General features: G+C 44.0%; 1 pseudogene; it reads right to left on the bottom strand.

The window, feature by feature from the left end:
* Positions 1 to 4453: 4453 nt before the first annotated feature.
* LOC143030855 (uncharacterized) lies at positions 4454 to 6668 on the bottom strand (annotated as a pseudogene).
* Between the last annotated feature and the right edge of the window lie 8466 nt (positions 6669 to 15134).

The raw sequence follows: 15134 nt of genomic DNA, 5'->3' as shown, positions 1-15134 counted from the left end.
AACAAGAGCACGTGACTGACGTGAGCCTCATTCTCTATGCAGAAGTTCGTTGGCTTTCAAAAGGAAACTGCCTAGCACGATTTGTAGAGTTATTCGACACAATTGTTACTTTCTTAGAAAAATTAGGAGAAAACAATTTAGCTGAAGAAGTCAGACGCCACAAGTGTGACTCTAGCATGGATTTTTCGTAAGCTCAATGAAGTGTCACTGCAGCTTCGAGGCAAATTATGCACGCTACTGGATTGTAAACGTATTGTAACGAACCCCCCCCCCCCAGGAGACTGGAGGTTTGTCACCCGATTTCAATTCATAGGTCCGTTGCATTCAAGAGACGTGACGGTAATGTTTCGAGCGAGCTTCGCCCGCTCACACTCGCCACCTCGTCCCGTGGTGAGTTCTCAAGGCGACGAAAACGCAAAGTAGACTTATATCCTCTATTTACACAGAGCCACTACAAAAGAATACTGGGCTGTAGGAGGCACCTCGGGTCACTTGCCAACCCTCGAAAGGCTACTTGAAGCCTCGCTACAGCTTACAAACGCAATAATAATCCGAGCGAGAACCACGACGCCTTCTCCCGTCACCTGTCCTGCTCGTCTCTCTCCTCCCCGGGATAGCGTGCCCACGCAGTCCCGCCAAGCACGCCTCGACCAATCACAGTCGCTGCTCGACGTCACGTGCTTCCAGGTGGCGTCCATCTTTGGCGCCAAGGATCACGACGAAAGCGTCATCTCCGATGTCACGATGTCGACAGGATGCAATAGGGGCCGCTTTCGTAACACTAACCCCCCCCTGTAAAGAGATGGAGCAACCTCGCTCCCTCCAACTCCCTCATCCATACATACATACATCACAAAAAAAAGAGAAACTAAAAATTTACTTTTTGGTATCACAGAACTAACTAAGGACGTAATCTTCACTCCATACCGGTAGACGACGTTCCCGCCTGGGTCTCCTTACCACGAACCCAGCGTCGACGTCTGTGAGTGCCCCCTCTAAGGGACACAGCTCCTCTGCTGGACCTCCAGCACCAGTGACGCGGTCCTCCTCGGGTCCGGGTCTCCGTCCACCCCCACCGTCAGTGACGCGTCGTCTCCCACCATCCATGGCTCGTCGTCCCCCAGGTTTCGGTCCCCGTCCTCCTCGTCGCTGCTCGATTGAGAAGCTCGCTCCCCCCAGGAGAAGTTGCCAGGACCGTGGTACCTCCACAGCCTATCAGCATGCACCACCAATGCTCTCCTCCTTGCCCCCTGGCGGATCCTGAAGGTGACGTCCGAGATGACCTTCTCCACCACATATGGCCCCACCCACGGGCTCTGGAGCTTGGGAGACAACCCCTTCTTACGCCGAGGGTTGTGCAACCACACTTGATCCCCCTCGTTAAAGGGCGGTGACGTAGCTCGACGGTCGTACCGATCCTTCATCGCCTCGCCCGACACCTTCAGGTTAGATCTCACCTGATGGTGCACCTCACGGAGGCGGTCCTGGAGGGCCGCTGCGTACTGGGTGACCGAAGTGGGCATGTCCTCGTCCGGCGGCCTGCCAGTCACAAGGTCCACTGGCATCCGCAGCTCCCGCCCGCACATCAACCGGGCTGGCGTGTACCCGGTTGCCTCATGTTCAGCTGAACGGTAGGCCCATAGAAGCAGGGGGATTTTTAAGTCCCACTCTTCCTGACTCTCTCCTGGCAACACTTCGCCAACTCCTGCCCCAGCGTGCGGTTGAAGCGTTCCACCATGCCGTCCGACTGCGGCCGCAGGGGCGTGGTGCGAGTCTTCTTGATGCCCAGCAACTGACAGCACTCCCGGAATACTGCCGACTCAAACTCCCTTCCTTGGTCGGAGTGTAGCTCGTGCGGAGCTCCAAACGGCGAAAAACCTCGTCCACTAACACGCCTGCCACGGTGGCGGCCTCATGGTTCGGCAGCGGGTATGCCTCCGGCCATTTCGTAAAATAATCCATGGCCACACACACGAAGCGGTTACCTCGGACCGTCTGAGGAAATGGCCCTAGGATATCCACCGCCACCCTCTCCATAGCGCCCCAACCTGATACACTTGTAAGGAGAGCACTGACCTCCTCCCGGGGCCCATCTTTCCACAGCACACGTCGCAAGATTTGCACCACTCCGCTCACGTCCTTCCGCATGCCCACCCAGTACACTCCGCTGCATTAAACGACCCAGGGTTTTCTCACACCGAAGTGGCCACTCGCACTGCCACTGTGAGCCTCGCGCACTAACGGCTTCCCCTCATACTAATGGGAACAATGGTTTGCCAGAAGGGATACTGCCGTCACACGAGTGCCACTGCCGCTGCAGCACACCCCTCACTCACTCGCAACACTGACCATTGTTGCCACAAACGCCTTCGCTGCCGGCTTAGCGTGCCACACTTTCCCAAGGCGGTTTTTCTTCACCCTCCTCCCTCAGTGTCACTATGGGCCCAATATCAGCGTCATCTCGCTGGCCTGCCTGAGGTCCTCTCCCCACTTCGTGTCAACCGCAAGAGCAGCAGCCTTCACGCTCACAGGTTTCCTTTCACGGCGGCTACAATGCTTACAGTCGCTATCGCAAGGGACGGCGGCTCAGGCTGTCAGCATTGTTATGCATGTTCCCTGGCCGATACTCGATGTGGTAGTCGTGCTGCTCCAGCTTCCCAATCCACCTAGCCAACTGCCCCTCCGGATTTCTGAGGTTTTTGAGCCACCTCAGAGCGGCGTGGTCGGTCCTAATCTTGAACTTGGCCCCGTACAGGTAAGGATGGAAAGTGATCAATCGCCAGAATCACCGCCAACAACTCCTTACGGGTGACGCAATAATTCCTCTCTGGTGCTGAGAACTTCCTGCTAAAGTAGGATACGACCCACTCCTGTCCATCTTTCTCCTGAGACAAGACAGCCCCTACTCCCTCAGCACTTGCGTCACAATCCAACACGTACGGTCTCGTGGGGTCCGGGTACGGCAACACAGGGGAGTTAGCGAGAGCCTCCTTCAATGTATCAAAGGCCCGTTGACATTCTTCACTCCAGTGAAAGGAGGCCCCTTTCCGAGTCAAGTGGTGGAGTGGTACTGCGATTTGTGCGAACCCCTTGACGAACCGCCTGTAGTACGTAAACAAACAATTAAACCCGCGAACTTCCGTCACACTGCGGTTAACCGGCCAATCCTTACCCGACTCTACCTTACCAGGGGTCTGTTTTCACCCCCTCACTACTCACTATGTGCCCCAGAAAAGGCACCTCCCTCTGAAAAAGGCAGCACTTCTTCGGGCTGAGTTTCACATTTGCTGCCCTAAACCTATCCAATACTACCTTAAGCCTTTCCAGAGCACACTCAAATGAATTCCCATACACTAGCACATCGTCTAAATATACCAGGGCGCTTTTCCAGAGCAGCCCATCCAACACACGCTCCATCAGGCGCTCAAAGGTTGCCGGGGCATTCACTAGGCCAAAACTCATCACTTTGAATTGATATAGCCCCTGCCCATACGAGAAGGCTGTCTTCTCTCTGTCCTCCTCCGCTACCTCCACTTGATGGTAACCAGACTTCAAGTCCAAGGTCGAGAACCACTGGGCTCCCGCGAGCGCGTCAAGAGTGTCATCCACCCTCGGTAGAGGGTACGAGTCCTTGGTTGTCACCGCGTTAAGGCCCCGATAGTCCAACACAACACCTGGTGGACCCATCCTTCTTCTTAACGAGTACGACGGCCGCACTCCAGGGACTAGCCGACTTTTCAATTACCCCCTTGCGCGCGCAGTTCCTCCACGGCTTTCTCCACTTCCAGCCGACGGGCGGGTGCGATCCTTCGGGGCGGCAGCTTGACCGGCTGACTATCCCCTGTGTGTATGCGGTGTTTCACCAGGCTGGTCCGGCCCAGGTCGGTATCCCCCTTCGAGAAGACGTCTGCATACCGTGTCAACACTTTCCTCACCTCGTCAACCTGTTCCCCAGACAGACATACCGTGCTCCTCTGCAATAGATCCTGCAGATGAGGTGGGACTTCAGTGTTACCCCCCTGCGGTGTCCTCGAAGTGACCTTCCGTGATCATAGTCGCCTGTCCACCACCCTCGTTCCGGGCCCAGGCTTTCCCCTTCCTGCTCCTCACTTAGACGGCAACGGTGGCTGGTTTCGGTGGTGGTACAGTGTGGGCTTCCTCTGCGTCAACGGCGCCCTCCCTAAGCGGCACCACGTCACCTCCGACCGACATGGTCATCTCCCCGAAATCCAGCACCGCCCTGCTTTGCTGGAGGTAGTCTAGACCGAGCAAGTTCTCCCCGACGTCAGCTACAAAAACAGGAAGATGCTCCTCAGTGTTGCCAACCGTTACCTTGGCATGCACTGGTCCCCTCAGCTGCGTGCAGTGCCCCGTAATCCCACACAGCTGTTGCTGGGCCACCGGGGGTCGTCCAGTTGCCACCATGCCGTCCTGCACGAAGGTGCGTTCTGCGCCCGAGTCCACCGTGAAGCAGCAAGACTTATCGTCCACTTGCCCGCCTACCTGAACGGTCCGGGCGCCCTCGGCGCGGCAACTTAAACGGACTGGGGTCTCCCGTCTTCCGGCTGGTATTCGACCCCTTCCGCCAGCCCCTCCCAGTTTCCCGCTACCTTCTTGCTATCCTTGTCGGAGACGATGGCACACCCTGCCGTCTTATACCCCTCACCACAACTCCAGCAACAGGGTTTGTACCGATGCGGCCCTGCTCCAGCACCGACAGCCTTTCCGCCATGCGTTCCCTGCGGGCAGTACTTTTTGGAATGCCCTTGTTGCCCACACGAGTAGCATTTACCCCAGAACTCACCTGTGGGTGATGCTGGTCTAGTGGGGGATTTGTCCACTTTCCCCTTCTTTGCTCTCACCTTGTATGAGTCACTGTTCCAGCTGGGTCGCTCCCGCGTAATCCGGAGAAACGACTCCATCTCCAGGCCCCTCGCCAGGGCCTCCTGTAGGTCCTTGGGGTGCGCCTGCTGGACGTATATCCTCAGCTGCTGGTTATCGATAGCGTCAACAAACTGATCCCGCAAGAGAATGGTGATCATCTCCTCACTGGCCTCCGGGTACGCACGGGCGCACCAATACCTCCAAATCCTGCGCTAAGCGTGTCAGGGTCTCTCCCGGGCCTCTTACCCGGGCCCGGAACCTTGTCCTGAACACCTCAGTTTGATGCTGATGCCCGTACCTCCTCTCCAACGCCGCCGTCACCTTACTATAGGAGCTCCGCTGGGTGGCTGGTAGTTGGTTCAGGACTTCCAACGCTGGGCCTTTGAGCGCCCACACAAGCTGCATGGCCATCTCAGGTCGACTCCACTGCTGGGCGCTAGCCAGGAGCTCGAACTGTGTCTTGTACGCTTCCCAAGACACTGTCCCGTCGAACTCCTGCGGGCGGCGCCTCGTCCCACTCCCTAGCCTCCGTGACGTGGAGCTGGCAGCAGAGAGGCCCGACTTTACCGAGGCTGGCGGGGATGGCGGAGGCGACAAAACATTCGCCGGGGCACCTGGGGGAGACGGAAACGCCTTTGCCAATGGAGAACGGCTCTTGAGTCCTTCGTGCCGACTCTTAGCTTCGTCCTCGTCACTATCTTCCGCCTCGCTAGCTTGCTCACTCTCCCGGGGCAGCGTATCCTCATGCCGGAAGAGGGCAGGGGGCACTTGTGCTGCCACAACTTCATCCACATACCTCCTAAGGTCACTGGCCACTTTTTCCACCTCTCCCTTCACCTCGTCCTTGGTGAAAACTGCCTCTAAAACTTCTCCTTTCACCCGCGAGCACTCCTCCTTAACGAGTCCAAACACCTGTTTGAACACACTGTCAACACGGTTCGCCACAGCTTGAATTTCGGCTTGCTGTGCTTTTCCTTGCTCCGATAAAGCATGGTTCACCATTGCTTGCAGTTCAGCGTGCTGTGTCCTTCCTTGCTCCGCCATAGCCCTTATAACGTCTGCTAGTGTGGTTTCCATATTAGCCATGCTAGTGTAATAACTCTACGGCACTGAAAACGACCACAATACCACTTACCTGGGCACAACACTTTGGACCTGTCACCTGTCACGACAAAATGATCGCGGCTTTTCCCGCTCACACTCGATAGATCACCGCGACGCACTTAAAATGCACTTACACTTACAGATCCCACTTCTGACACCACTGTAACGAACCCCCCCCCCAGGAGACTGGAGGTTTGTCACCCGATTTCAATTCATAGGTCCGTTGCATTCAAGAGACGTGACGGTAATGTTTCGAGCGAGCTTCGCCCGCTCACACTCGCCACCTCGTCCCGTGGTGAGTTCTCAAGGCGACGAAAACGCAAAGTAGACTTATATCCTCTATTTACACAGAGCCACTACAAAAGAATACTGGGCTGTAGGAGGCACCTCGGGTCACTTGCCAACCCTCGAAAGGCTACTTGAAGCCTCGCTACAGCTTACAAACGCAATAATAATCCGAGCGAGAACCACGACGCCTTCTCCCGTCACCTGTCCTGCTCGTCTCTCTCCTCCCCGGGATAGCGTGCCCACGCAGTCCCGCCAAGCACGCCTCGACCAATCACAGTCGCTGCTCGACGTCACGTGCTTCCAGGTGGCGTCCATCTTTGGCGCCAAGGATCACGACGAAAGCGTCATCTCCGATGTCACGATGTCGACAGGATGCAATAGGGGCCGCTTTCGTAACAGTATTCTGAAAGCCTTTCCTGAAAAGTTGCATTGGTTCCGAATAAATATACAGAAGAAGAATTTCTAAGACATGCCTGAGTTAACAGAAGTAAGGGAACAACTCACAGAACAAGCAAAAAAATGTACGAAAAATATTTAGTAAAATTGAGAGAAAACTTGAACAGCCGATTCTCGGACGTGTTTTCGTTTCGAATTCAATCGTGGATGATAGATCCTTTTGGTTGTGATGTGGAAAGTGCCGATGAAAATCAGCAAGAAGAACTCATTGAACTGAAATGTAGTGATGAATGCAAATACAAATTTGAAGAAAAAAAATGGAATAAACGAGTTATGGCTATCAAATACAACAAAACAGCTATATCCAAAAATGTGGGCTCAAATGGTTAAAATACTGTTATACTTTCCAACATATTATTTGGTTGAATGTGGATTCAGTGCCGTCAATAAAATTTTGACTAAAGAAAGAAACAAAATGGATATATGCATTCGAGGAGACATCAGACTGAAACTGACAAATTTTATGCCTAATATAAAAGATCTAACAGCGAAGCACCAGGCCCAAGGATCTCATTAAAACACGTGAGTAAAACATTTTAAATTAGTTGTTTATCATTGTTGCAATAATTTTTATTAGTATTTTCCAATTAAGGGGGGTGATCCTTTTTTCAATTGAAAAAGGGGCCGATATGACTTAAATAGGTTGAGAAACCCTGGTCTAGATAAAACGAGATATGAAGACGGAACACCACGAGCATAGCTCCCCTTCCCGTAAAATACAACTAGGTAAATACACACAAACAGAATTTAAAAAGTCTATGAAGACGAGACTCCACGAGCATAGCTCCCTTTCCCGTAAAATACAACTAGGTAAATATTAGGTAAATGCACACACACACACACACACTTCAACGAACGGACGGCTTAGAAGACGTTCTGAAGAAAATTGAAGTATTGTGGATCCCAACGCAAAGAGAAGTGCCTATTGTATTTACAGGGTGGGGGAAATTGCTCGTGGGGTAGTAGGGAAAGAGGAGAAGGGGAGGGATTACTGAGGGAAATGGAAGGAAATGAGGAAGGAGTAGACTTGGCCCAGGCAGACAGGCGAAAGGTAAACAAACGGCCCCCCGACGACGATGAAATGTCTAATAAAAATGTAAAGATTAGAAGCATAGATAAGAGCAATACAGTAGAAAGTGATGAGAATATTTTCCAGGGATTTAAAGAGGGTGGGGGGGGACACAACCCCCCCCCCCCCCGACTGACAAGACTAGAAGAGAAGGTCGATAAGATGATCGAGGACTTGGAGCGTAGGTTCGGTCATGTTAACAACATTCTACAAAGAGTTGAAAAATTGGAAGAACTAGAGAAGGCGAACAAAAACTTAACTGATGAAATAGAAAACCTGAAAAGACAGTTAAAAGAAGTAAAGGTGGAGAATGAGGAATTGAAGAGGAATAGTAAAGAAAACAGAGAGGGATGGAAGTCGATAAAAGAAAACAGTTAAGTTGCATTTACTGATATAATTAAACAGCAAATGAGAGAACAAACTGAAGACTCAGTTATTAAAGTGATGAGACAGAAGGAGAATATAGTAAGAGACTTAGCTGAAAAAAAGAAATGTATAATTATATTAGAACCTCAAGAACCAATAAAGAAAATGAAAAAGTAAGCAGTTTACTAAAATTAGTTCAGGAAGATGAACCAGAAATTATGAAGGAAATTGAGGACAAATTCAGGCTCGTAAAGTATAGTACAGATAAGACCAGACCAATTAAGATTAAATTCAGGTCACAAACGACGGCAGAGAATATCTTATCCAAAACAGGGAAACTAGCAACAAGTGAACAATATAAAAAGGTATGGATAAAAAGGGAAATGAATAAAGAGGAAAGAGAGGAAGAAAAGCAGAAAAGACTTGAAGCTAAGAAAAAAAACGAGAACAGAACGGAGTCAGAGAAAGAGAGATTCTATTGGAGAGTAGTGAATATGAAACTAAGGCAGTTCGACATACAAGAGAAAAACAAAAGGGAAACAGAGAACACAATGGAAGTGACAGAAAACTAAGAGTGTCTTACACAAATATAGATGGATTAATAACAGGATTGAATGAGCTGAATGATTATTTGAAAGAAAAAGAACCGGACATAATGGGAATTGTAGAAACAAAATTAAAAGGTCCACTACCACCCAACAGTATAGGACATAAAGCATATAATTATTGGATTAAAAACAGAGAGAAAAAACAAGGGGGTGGAGTTATGTTCCTGACTAAGAAGGATATAAACGTGAAGGGTGTCATATATGGAAAGAATACAGTAGAGATGATTATGATAGAAGTGGAAGACAGAGATAAGAAGAGAAGAAAATTTGTGATAAATTATGTGCCTCCGAAAACAGCCTCATGGGAGGAGAGTGAACATAAAAGTATGTTAGAGGACACAAAGATAACATTAAATAAAATAATGGAAGATGGAGGAAGAATAGTTATAATGGGCGACTTTAATTGCAAAGAAATCTGCTGGGAAGAAATGACAGTAAAGGGTGGAGACGGCTCATGGGGAAACGCTCTACTTGAGATGATTACTGACCATACAATGACACAATGGATACAGGAGAACACCAGGTATAGAAATGAAGAAGAACCATCGAGACTAGACTTAATAATTACATCTGAACCTAGAATAGTGGACAAGATTGAATATAAAACACCAATAAGTAAAAGTGACCACATATTGATTGAACTGGAACTTAATGAAGAAAAATATATGAAAAGAAATGAGCAATATAGAAAAGGAAGAATGATGTATGAAAAAACAAACTTTGATAAAATAAGAGAATTCTTTCAACAAGAAAACTGGGAAGAAATATACAAAGAAGAAACAACAGTAGAAGAGAAATGGAATATTTTGACAAAAATTTACAAAAAAGGAGTGGAAAAGTATGTCCCAAGACAAAAACAAGAAAAAGAATATGTAAAATGCTGGTACAACAAAAGTTGTAGGGAGTTAAAAGACAAAAGAGACAAAGCCTGGACCAGATGGAAAAAAGACAGAAGACCTGAAAAATGGAAAATATATACCGGTTATAGAAATGAATATGTACAAACGTGCAGAGAGGAAAAGAGAAAATATGAAAAAGATGTCATAGAAAAGTGTAAAGATCAACCAAAACTATTCTACAGATTTGTAAACAATAAACTGAAAAACAAACAAGACTTGGAGAAATTAAGACAAGAGGGAGTTGAATACACTGAGGAAGTAGAAATGGCGGAAATTATTAACAAACATTTTAAATCAGTGTTTACAAGGGAGAACATACAACCTGAAGAGATTGAATGGAAAGAGAAAGTCCCCCCTATGGAAGAAATAGAAGTAACAAAGAATGAAATATTGACACACTTGAGTAATCTTGATGTCAGAAAATCGCATGGACCAGATGATATAGCAAACTGGATTCTGAAAGAATGCAGGAATGAACTGACAGACAAAATACATAGCATACTAAACAGTTCCTTGAAAGAAGGAAAAGTTCCAGAAGATTGGAAAAAAGCAAATATAGTACCTATATATAAAGGAGGAAATAAAGAAGAACCTACAAACTATAGACCAGTCTCTCTAACAAGTACAATAGCAAAAATTTGTGAAAGAATTAACAAAAGTAGATGGGTAAAATATTTAGAAAAAAACAAAGTGTTAAATCCAAGGCAATTTGGATTCAGACAAGGACGATCATGCATCACCAATTCAATATGTTTCTATTCAAGGCTAATAGATATAATACAAGAAAGAGATGGATGGGCGGACTGTGCATTTCTAGACCTAAAGAAAGCTTTTGACAAAGTACCACATAGGAAGTTGCTTAAGAAATTAGAAACTGAAGGAGGACTACAGGGAAAACTACTAAATTGGATGGAGGACTTTTTGCAAGAAAGAAAAATGAGAGTAGTGATAAGAAACCAGCACTCAAAATGGGATGAAGTAATAAGCGGTGTTCCGCAAGGAACAGTTCTGGCCCCAATAATGTTTGCTATATATATTAATGATATGGATGAAGGAATTGAAAGCTATATAAGTTTCTTTGCAGATGATGCAAAACTACTGAAAAGAGTGAAAACTGAAGAAGATTGTGAATCACTACAGAGAGATCTAAATATAGTACAGAAATGGAGTGGGAAGTGGGAGATGGAGTTCAATACAAAAAAGTGTAGTATAATGGAATTTGGAAAACGCAAAAACAGAATAACAGGATTATATAAATTGGGAGAAGAAGGAATAAAATAAGTAGAAAATGAGAAGGACCTGGGAGTCATTGTTATGAATAATATGTCACCTGAGAAACATATAAATAAGATTTTTGGAGAAACTTATAATTTAATAAGAACAATCAAAGTGGCATTTACATACCTTCCCGTAAAATACAACTAGGTAAATACACACACACACAGGAAAAAGCAAAAACAGAATAACAGGATCATATAAATTGGGAGAAGAAGGAATAAAATAAGTAGAAAATGAGAAGGACCTGGGAGTCATTGTTATGAATAATATGTCACCTGAGAAACATATAAATAAGATTTTTGGAGAAACTTATAATTTAATAAGAACAATCAAAGTGGCATTTACATACCTGGATAAAGAAATGGTGAAGAAAATTCTAATCACTGATAAGACCAAGATTGGAATTGCAGCAATGATATGGTCACCAAGTACAAAAAAATGTATAAAAAAACTTGAAAGAATACAAAGAGCAATTACAAAATTGGCACCAACGCTCTCAAAACTATCATATGAAGAGAGACTAGCAAAACTTGAACTACAGACACTAGAGCAAAGAAGAGAGAGAGGAGATTTGATAGCTATTTACAGAATCATGAAAGGCATAGAAATTACTGATAGAGAGAATCTGATAAAATGGGATAACAGAAATACAAGAGGACAAGGAAAGAAAATAAAAAAAGACAGCTATAGAAGAGACTTGAAAAAGAACAGCTTTCCTCACAGAGTAATAAACAGTTGGAACAAGTTAGATGAGAAAGTGGTGTGTGCAAAAACAATACATGAATTTAAAAATAGTTTAGATAAAATGAGATATGAAGACGGGACCCCACGAGCATAGCTCCCCTTCCCGTAAAATACAACTAGGTAAATACACATACAAAGAGCAATTACAAAATTGGCACCAACACTCTCAAAACTATCATATGAAGAGAGACTAGCAAAACTTGAACTGCAGACACTAAAGCAAAGAAGAGAGAGAGGAGATTTGATAGCTATTTACAGAATCATGAAAGGCATAGAAATTACTGATAGAATCTGATAAAATGGGATGATAGAAATACAAGAGGACACGGAAAGAAAATAAAAAAAGACAGCTATAGAAGAGATGTGAAAAAGAACAGCTTTCCTCACAGAGTAATAGACAGTTGGAACAAGTTAGATGAGAAAGTAGTGTGTGCAAAAACAATACATGAATTTAAAAATAGTTTGGATAAAATGAGATATGAAGACAGGACACCACGAGCATAGCTCCCCTTTCCGTAAAATACAACTAGGTAAATACATACAAAGAGCAATTTCAAAATTGGCACCAACACTCAAAACTATCATATGAAGAGAGACTAGCAAAACTTGAACTACAGACACTAGAGCAAAGAAGAGAGAGAGGAGATTTGATAGCTATTTACAGAATCATGAAAGGCATAGAAATTACTGATAGAGAGAATCTGATAAAATGGGATGACAAAAATACAAGAGGACACGGAAAGAAAATAAAAAAAGACAGCTATAGAAGAGATTTGAAAAAGAACAGCTTTCCTCACAGAGTAATAGACAGTTGGAACAAGTTAGATGAGAAAGTGGTGTGTGCAAAAACAATACATGAATTTAAAAATAGTTTAGATAAAATGAGATATGAAGACGGGACCCCACGAGCATAGCTCCCCTTCCCGTAAAATACAACTAGGTAAATACAACTAGGTAAATACACACACACACAGGAAAAAGCAAAAACAGAATAACAGGATCATATAAATTGGGAGAAGAAGGAATAAAATAAGTAGAAAATGAGAAGGACCTGGGAGTCATTGTTATGAATAATATGTCACCTGAGAAACATATAAATAAGATTTTTGGAGAAACTTATAATTTAATAAGAACAATCAAAGTGGCATTTACATACCTGGATAAAGAAATGGTGAAGAAAATTCTAATCACTGATAAGACCAAGATTGGAATTGCAGCAATGATATGGTCACCAAGTACAAAAAAATGTATAAAAAAACTTGAAAGAATACAAAGAGCAATTACAAAACTGGCACCAATGCTCTCAAAACTATCATATGAAGAGAGACTAGAAAAACTTGAACTACAGACACTAGAGCAAAGAAGAGAGAGAGGAGATTTGATAGCTATTTACAGAATCATGAAAGGCATAGAAATTACTGATAGAGAGAATCTGATAAAATGGGATAACAGAAATACAAGAGGACAAGGAAAGAAAATAAAAAAAGACAGCTATAGAAGAGACTTGAAAAAGAACAGCTTTCCTCACAGAGTAATAAACAGTTGGAACAAGTTAGATGAGAAAGTAGTGTGTGCAAAAACAATACATGAATTTAAAAATAGTTTAGATAAAATGAGATATGAAGACGGGACCCCACGAGCATAGCTCCCCTTCCCGTAAAATACAACTAGGTAAATACACATACAAAGAGCAATTACAAAATTGGCACCAACACTCTCAAAACTATCATATGAAGAGAGACTAGCAAAACTTGAACTGCAGACACTAAAGCAAAGAAGAGAGAGAGGAGATTTGATAGCTATTTACAGAATCATGAAAGGCATAGAAATTACTGATAGAATCTGATAAAATGGGATGATAGAAATACAAGAGGACACGGAAAGAAAATAAAAAAAGACAGCTATAGAAGAGATGTGAAAAAGAACAGCTTTCCTCACAGAGTAATAGACAGTTGGAACAAGTTAGATGAGAAAGTAGTGTGTGCAAAAACAATACATGAATTTAAAAATAGTTTGGATAAAATGAGATATGAAGACAGGACACCACGAGCATAGCTCCCCTTTCCGTAAAATACAACTAGGTAAATACATACAAAGAGCAATTTCAAAATTGGCACCAACACTCAAAACTATCATATGAAGAGAGACTAGCAAAACTTGAACTACAGACACTAGAGCAAAGAAGAGAGAGAGGAGATTTGATAGCTATTTACAGAATCATGAAAGGCATAGAAATTACTGATAGAATCTGATAAAATGGGATGATAGAAATACAAGAGGACATGGAAAGAAAATAAAAAAAGACAGCTATAGAAGAGATGTGAAAAAGAACAGCTTTCCTCACAGAGTAATAGACAATTGGAACAAGTTAGATGAGAAAGTGGTGTGTGCAAAAACAATACATGAATTTAAAAATAGTTTAGATAAAATGAGATATGAAGACGGGACACGAGCATAGCTCCCCTTCCCGTAAAATACAACTAGGTAAATACATACAAAGAGCAATAAAATAAGAGGAATAAAATAAGTAGAAAATGAGAAGGACCTGGGAGTCATTGTTATGAATAATATGTCACCTGAGAAACATATAAATAAGATTTTTGGAGAAACTTATAATTTAATAAGAACAATCAAAGTGGCATTTACATACCTGGATAAAGAAATGGTGAAGAAAATTCTAATCACTGATAAGACCAAGATTGGAATTGCAGCAATGATATGGTCACCAAGTACAAAAAAATGTATAAAAAAACTTGAAAGAATACAAAGAGCAATTACAAAATTGGCACCAACGCTCTCAAAACTATCATATGAAGAGAGACTAGAAAAACTTGAACTACAGACACTAGAGCAAAGAAGAGAGGAGATTTGATAGCTATATACAGAATCATGAAAGGCATAGAAATTACTGACGGAGAGAATCTGATAAAATGGGATGACAGAAATACTAGAGGACACGGAAAGAAAATAAAAAAAGACAGCTATAGAAGAGACTTGAAAAAGAACAGCTTTCCTCACAGAGTAATAAACAGTTGGAACAAGTTAGATGAGAAAGTAGTGTGTGCAAAAACAATACATGAATTTAAAAATAGTTTAGATAAAATGAGATATGAAGACGGGACCCCACGAGCATAGCTCCCCTTCCCGTAAAATACAACTAGGTAAATACACATACAAAGAGCAATTACAAAATTGGCACCAACACTCTCAAAACTATCATATGAAGAGAGACTAGCAAAACTTGAACTGCAGACACTAAAGCAAAGAAGAGAGAGAGGAGATTTGATAGCTATTTACAGAATCATGAAAGGCATAGAAATTACTGATAGAATCTGATAAAATGGGATGATAGAAATACAAGAGGACACGGAAAGAAAATAAAAAAAGACAGCTATAGAAGAGATGTGAAAAAGAACAGCTTTCCTCACAGAGTAATAG

Source organism: Oratosquilla oratoria, chromosome 1 (assembly GCF_046742065.1).
Source record: "Oratosquilla oratoria isolate Oo_2021 chromosome 1, ASM4674206v1, whole genome shotgun sequence".
Classification (NCBI taxonomy): Eukaryota; Metazoa; Arthropoda; class Malacostraca; order Stomatopoda; family Squillidae; genus Oratosquilla; species Oratosquilla oratoria.
The sequence above is the reverse complement of the archived record's forward strand: the minus strand, read 5'-3'. Positions and strand labels throughout refer to the sequence as shown.